General features: G+C 34.4%; 1 long non-coding RNA gene across 1 annotated transcript in view; it reads right to left on the reverse strand.

The window, feature by feature from the left end:
- LOC116185218 overlaps positions 1-6,583 on the reverse strand; it is a 15,050-nt gene that overhangs the window by 2,167 nt on the left and 6,300 nt on the right. Inside the window, exon 2 of the long non-coding RNA XR_004150020.1 lies at positions 2,136-2,146. This is a non-coding gene — a long non-coding RNA (uncharacterized LOC116185218). The remainder of the gene's footprint in view (positions 1-2,135; positions 2,147-6,583) is intronic.

A 6,583-nucleotide genomic window follows, 5' to 3' on the forward strand; every position in this document is an offset into this window, starting at 1 on the left:
AGATCGAACGATAAAGTCTGCGAATGATAGAATCAACGAGATTCGACTGGATGCCATTATGATAATCTTTAATGTAATGTATGGTAATCTCCTATTGAGAATCGAGTTGTGAAATTTTGATAATTGATGAAAGGTTGTTATAATTAATACGATTTATCCTGAATGTACTTTGATTCTTTGAGAATCTAATAGCATCGAGTGATTGAAATTTTATATAAATTAAACGAATCGAAATTTTATATAAATTTTTCGCAAATTCGCGATAAAAGTAATTTCGTTCGATTCTTTTCAGAATCTATGAAATAATTTTTGAAACAATCTTCTTCGAAATAATCTTGCCTCGATCACTCTCGTCTGCGTTATTAATCGTCGTCGAAATATCTTGGAAATATTTCGAAACAGGAGTAGAAAGATCATCGATCAGATCCGACGAATAGAGAGAGAATCCTAACCAAACTAACCAGAAACCGAGTAAAATTACTACAATTTACGAAGTAATGAAAATTATACAAGCTTACAAGCAACTGTGAAAGAGATTCCGCTTTCCTGAATTTCAATTTCCCGAGCTTAAATAACACTTCAATTCTGGTACCTCGTAACTCGCACAAAGGTATTCGTTATTATCATCGTAATTTTTGAGACTATGAATTCCCGCCGCATTGTAACGATAAAATGGAAAAGGTGTATTATCATTATCGTGAGAAGATTGAATGTTACTTACATTATTCCCCAAAGCTATCATTTGTACCATTCAGACAAATTAATCTCTTACGAATTTACAACAATTTATCGCGAAAAAATAATTTTAAACGAATTATGCTCGATCGATTTTCCTTCATCGATCTTAATCACGTAACAGTAATACGCGTAATTTGAAACTTTAATCCAATTTTTTCGATTTTAAATCTTCGTACCAGAAGCAATATCTCGAAGAAGACAGATCAATCTCCAACTTATTATTCGAAATAATGTGAAACAACCGTTCAATATCAATGGAAACAAGATATATGTAATTTTTTCTCACGTTTGATACTACGATCGAAACCCTTAGCCCTTAAAGGGTTATATCAAAGCAACATAAACACCTGAAAGAACGTGGGTCATCCTTCTACGTAAATACCCAATAATTGATGTATCATCGAGATAGCGTAAAAGGAAGAGGGAGAAAAGCGATGAAAAGCGTTTAACAAACCACACACGCGAGGAAATTTCTGCAAACACGCAAGAGATCAAAAGTACTCTCTCTCTCTCTGACATCCCTACCTCGTTTCGAAAATAGAGAAAACGCGTGCAAGCAAGGAATTCGTCAATATTAATCTTACCCTTCCATTTTCAACCCCTTCTCTCTGTTAAGCGAAAACGATGGACTAAGAGGAACTAACGTGCCCCACCCCCCTCCCATCCTCTCAAACGTTAATAAACACCCTTTAATTCCGGTGAAATGAATCCAGACGAAAATCATTTGCCAAGATCCGATTCGAAATTCCACCATGAAAGCAATTAAGAAATGATCGATTTTAAATAAACGTTGCACGCGTGTTGGATAAGGATACGCTACATTGCTTTGATATATTTTATCTCTCTTGAAGAATTATAAATTGCTCGGTGAAAAAGTATCATGCAGAAATTGAATATTATTAAATTTCGATCTTTCGAATGATAAGCAACGGTTATTCTTTCGATTCATCGAATGAATATTTCATTTCCAAGAAATTTTGAAAAAAATTGGTTATACCTTTTGGAATATCTAGAATATCTATTTGGGCTAACTCAAAAAAAAAAAAAAAAAAAAAAGAATTAAACGAGGTTATCGAATTAATATTATAGATGTAAAAAGTTTCGTTTTTGTGATTAGAATGATTCGATAAGTTGACCCAAGATATTAAAAATATTCCAATAAATAAAAGATATTATATAAAATTTTTAGTAAAATGAAATATTCTTTTATACAAACTCTACCATTTCCTCTAGATTTCATTTCATTCCCTTAATTTTACCAAAATGTGAAAAATTTGGAAAATGTTGAACAGAATTCTTATTCGAAAAAGTTAAAAAAAAAAAAAAGAAAAGCTTTGATCATAATGGAACGATGAAAATGTAATGCTTGTTAATACTAATAAATTAAAAAATAATACTTTCGAGATTTCTTCCATTCAAAGAAAATGAATCCCGTCGCGATAAAACAGTTTCAAAGTAAAAGATTTGAAAACAATATGCAGAGATAACAAAATGTGTCATTAACATAATGAATATATATTAAAAACGAATATTAAAACAAATTCTGGGATACTATCTAGATAATTTTTTCTTATCTTCTTAATTAATAAATTAATAAACCTGCACACACCTCTGCATTCTCTATGAAGGGTGTTTAAAAGATAAGGGTCTATAGTTTTCAAGGCCTCATAATACCCTCAACCACTTAGGTTTAAAAAAAAATTTTAATTTAAAATATAATTTTTTCCACCCACCCAAGTAAAAACAGTTAATAAGCTCAATTTACTCATCCATAATAAATAATATTGCTGTTATAAATTGTAACAACAAATATGGAACAAGATAATTTGATATATGCACGCACATTCAATTCATAATTCATACTTGTGTGAATATCGTATCAGAATAGATGAAAGACATATAAATTGAATTATTTACAAACGATAGCGCCATTTTATTAGTCGTTTCTTCTTCGACGTTAATAATAATTTTTTTTTTCTTTTTAACGTTTCAAACTTCCTCTATCGTACGTAATAATTTACCTTGTCAAATTTTTTTCTCATATCCATTCTTTCACGATCGTTATCACAAGCTCGTTAAATTTTCCAATCGCGTTCCCAAAAAAAATTTCACAAATTTTCAACTTCTACGCAAAACTTACGAAAATCAAAAACGTCACCAAATTTTTTTATCCCCTAATTTTCCAACAATAATCACGAATAATAATTGCTGCGAAAAGAATGAAGGAGGAGGAAGGGGGAGAGAGGAAAAAAAACAGATTATGAATGTAAGGTCGCTCGAGTCGGGTTCTATTAAATATCACAGGGGAAATGGGTAGGAGACAAGGGATGATTATTAACCAGATCATAAATATGGAAACTGAATCCACCCTTACGGGCGCCCAACCCCTCCCTCCCGTCCTCCCTGATCCAGGGGAGGGGGCACGATCTCGAAAAAAATACTAAAATTTGTCGCATAATTTTTAACACGATCGAGCTACAACAGCTGAAACGGGGAACGGGGATGAATAGGAGCGACGCGAATCGATAATGGAACGGTACAAGCGAAGCGTATAAAAATTGCATTATCCGTTCCTTGACGAACACCTCGTCGGATTTAATAATTTGACATCGGCGATACGAATTCATAATCTCATTGCGCCTTCCACGGGGGCTCGAAATTACTTTACCAACCGGAAAAATATGTTTAAAAGGCGGCGCTAGAGCTTCCTCTCGAAATTATAATAATATAGTTTTATCGTATTGTCGAGGATCGATAGGTTAATACGTGCTCCCTCGACCAACGAGAGGGGATGATCCGATTTTTCATTCTCGATTCGAAAATGTTTCACCTATGTTGAACTTTTGAAATTCATTTTTCAACGTTTTAACGGAGGAGGTTAATATTTCTGAAAGATAAGAAACACTTCTAACTTATGTTTTATGCACGTGAGGATCGATTTAATTCAATTCACCAGACACGGATTTTTATCGAGGCCAAATTGAATCCCCAATGTTGATACCAATGTAAATTATCCTAAATATTTTTATCTGGAAATAATATTTAATCTGAGACGAGCGACACTTCGATAAATAAATAATATTTTTCGAAACGATTGCGAACATTGAAAAATTGTTCCACAATAATCGCGATAATCCGAAATTGGTAATTTTTTTATTCGTGTCGTTCATCTTTGGAATCGGAGGCGGGATGAATGTCATCAGGTTGCGCTATGTCACGACGAAAAAAGGCAGAGAAGGTGGACGTGTAATCCGTGGCAAGGGAGGCAAAACGTTTAGCATGCAAAAGAAGTAAACGTCGCTCATAAAGGAGGAATCCACAATGAACCAATAAGCGAATAATCCTTAACAAGAACAAAAAAACGAGGAGGGATGACAGGGAGGGAGAGAGAGATCGACACCAACGATACTATCCCTTATCTCTATACACTTCCCGATCGAGTAAATCTCGACGATTCCTCGATACATTTCGTGTGTTCAACTTTCCATCGAATCATTTTCTAAATCTCGAACGAAAGAGGACAAATTTAGAATCGACGATTTCTAAATATTCCCATCCACATTTGTCTCGTCTCTTAAATAATTGTCCTCCTAAGAACCAATCTCTTTTCCACGACAAGAAAAACAAGAAAAATACCTCGAATCGAACACGATATTATTCTATCTATAATTTAAAACCAACAAGCTTATTTCCACCCGTAAATCGTAATTCTCAAGGCATTGCCGTTACCGAATATCACGCCCCCAACTCGATAAAATTAAAACTACGCGATTGTATCGCGAATGATTTGTCGCAGTCGGCACCACGGAAGTCTTACAGCAGCAGGGAGTTTCCGGGCTTACATAAGTAATTACCACGATCGATAGGGAACCGCTCATAGAGCATCTAGGCGCAGAAAGAGGGAGGGAGGAAGGAAGAGAGAGAAAGAGAGAGAGAGAGAGAGAGAGAGAGAGAGAGAGAGAGTCCAAGTCGATTTAAGTAGAAACCCGAGTGCTTCGCCTTTACAGTACTTTTCCAGCGTTACACTCTGAATAGGTAGACACTTCTAACAACCTACTCAAACATCAAACGCCTCCCTTTCACCTTCGAATCGACGTCTCACTCCCCTCCGAACTAACCTTCGTCCCCTCGACAATCTCTCCAGCCTTTTTACAGGTACACACTCCTCTATTATTCCGCCGTTTCCTTTCGAGATCGAGCAATTATATTCGCGCCTCGCCAAAGGAGGATATAAACTCGCGAGGAGGATCGGGAGGATAGGGGGAGAGAGAAGACGACGACGACGAGTATTTTTCTTTTTTCTTTTTTTAACTCTTCATTAGAGATGATTTAAAATGTCCACACACGCGATTATGAGAAATGAATGGAAAATAGGAGAAGGGGGATTTACTTTTTTTTTTTTTAAGAATAAATAAATAAGAACGTGGCGGGGAAGAAAAGAAAGTAGAAAAAAGGAAAAGTTTTGTTTTACGAGATTAAGAAAATTTTGAATTTTGATTTTCACGTGTTACGATAAATGTGAGTAAGTAAAGAGAATAAAGAAATAGAGAATAGGAAGAAGAATAATGATAAAATAAAGAATAGAATAAAGAAAGGGGGGAGGGAAATGTAATGAAATGTAATGAAATGTTCGAGTTTTGCGGATGATCGAGGAATTTTTGAATCTCTGATTTTCCTGCGTAATGAGAAACGAAAAAAAAAAAATAAAAAATAAAACGTGATAGTAGAAAGGAAAAGTTTTAAATTTCGATTTTCACTAACGAAGATAAATAAATATATATACGGATAAATGAAAAGGGAGGGAAGAAACGGTGAAGCCGTTCCTTTTACGACTGATGGATCTAACAAAAGATGGTGAAGTGTGTCCCAACTATGAGGATCGAGGGTAAAATTGTACGGCAATATCGCTTTTTAAGAGGTAAGTCAACGTTAGCTCTTGCCTCTATCCCTTGCGAAACTTTGATATATATCTCGCCGGAAACGTCGCTCTTGTGAAATTATTTCTAGAATTTCCCGTTGTCTCGCCACATACATTCGAATTATCGATCGATGCACGCGTGGTAACTGTTTATATATTCTTTATACTTCCTCCTTTAAATAATTTCTCGTTATTACTCGTTACGAATGAATGTTTATGGCTATAATAAAAATGCATCTTTCCTTTTCTCCCCTCCCCCATCTGTAAAAGGTTAATTAATTTTGAACTTGTTTCTTTTTTTTCCGAAAGTTCGAAAGAAAGATCGTAATGAATAATTAAAAACGTAATTTTGTGGTGGATTCTTTAATATCTAGGGCGAGTATCAAAGGTTCAAGGTTGTAATTGTAATCGTAACCCCTCCCCCCTGTTTATAATTACGTTATTAAAATTAGTTTTCTTGAACAAACGTGAAAAGGGAGGAAGCGGAGAAACCGCCTTTGTATATTAATTACGATCCTCTGTGGCCGAAACCGGTATAAGATTAACATAAAATTTAAAATTCGTTATCTACCCTTCAACAGATTTTTAAAATTCATTTTGAATCGTATATTTATCCGGTATATTTGCCCTCGATTTACATTTCAAATATAAAATTTTATCACCCTTCCTCAAAAAAAAAAAAAAAAAGATAACCGAAATGAAAAAGTGAATATTTCGCGAAAAATTTTTCGATATCGATGACATATGAATTATCACGTATCACACTCCAGACAAGAATTTTCTCCAATCGAGTGAAAATCAAAATTTCCACGAGAAGATTGAGGAGATCCGAATTTAAAAAAATACATCTATCTAATTATCTAATAAAGAATACAACTCTTCAATTTTCTTACGAAAAAAAAAAAAAAAAAATGTAACGAGATATCT

The sequence above is a fragment of the Apis dorsata genome, unplaced genomic scaffold (assembly GCF_000469605.1).
Source record: "Apis dorsata unplaced genomic scaffold, Apis dorsata 1.3 scaffold_130, whole genome shotgun sequence".
Taxonomy (NCBI): Eukaryota; Metazoa; Arthropoda; class Insecta; order Hymenoptera; family Apidae; genus Apis; species Apis dorsata.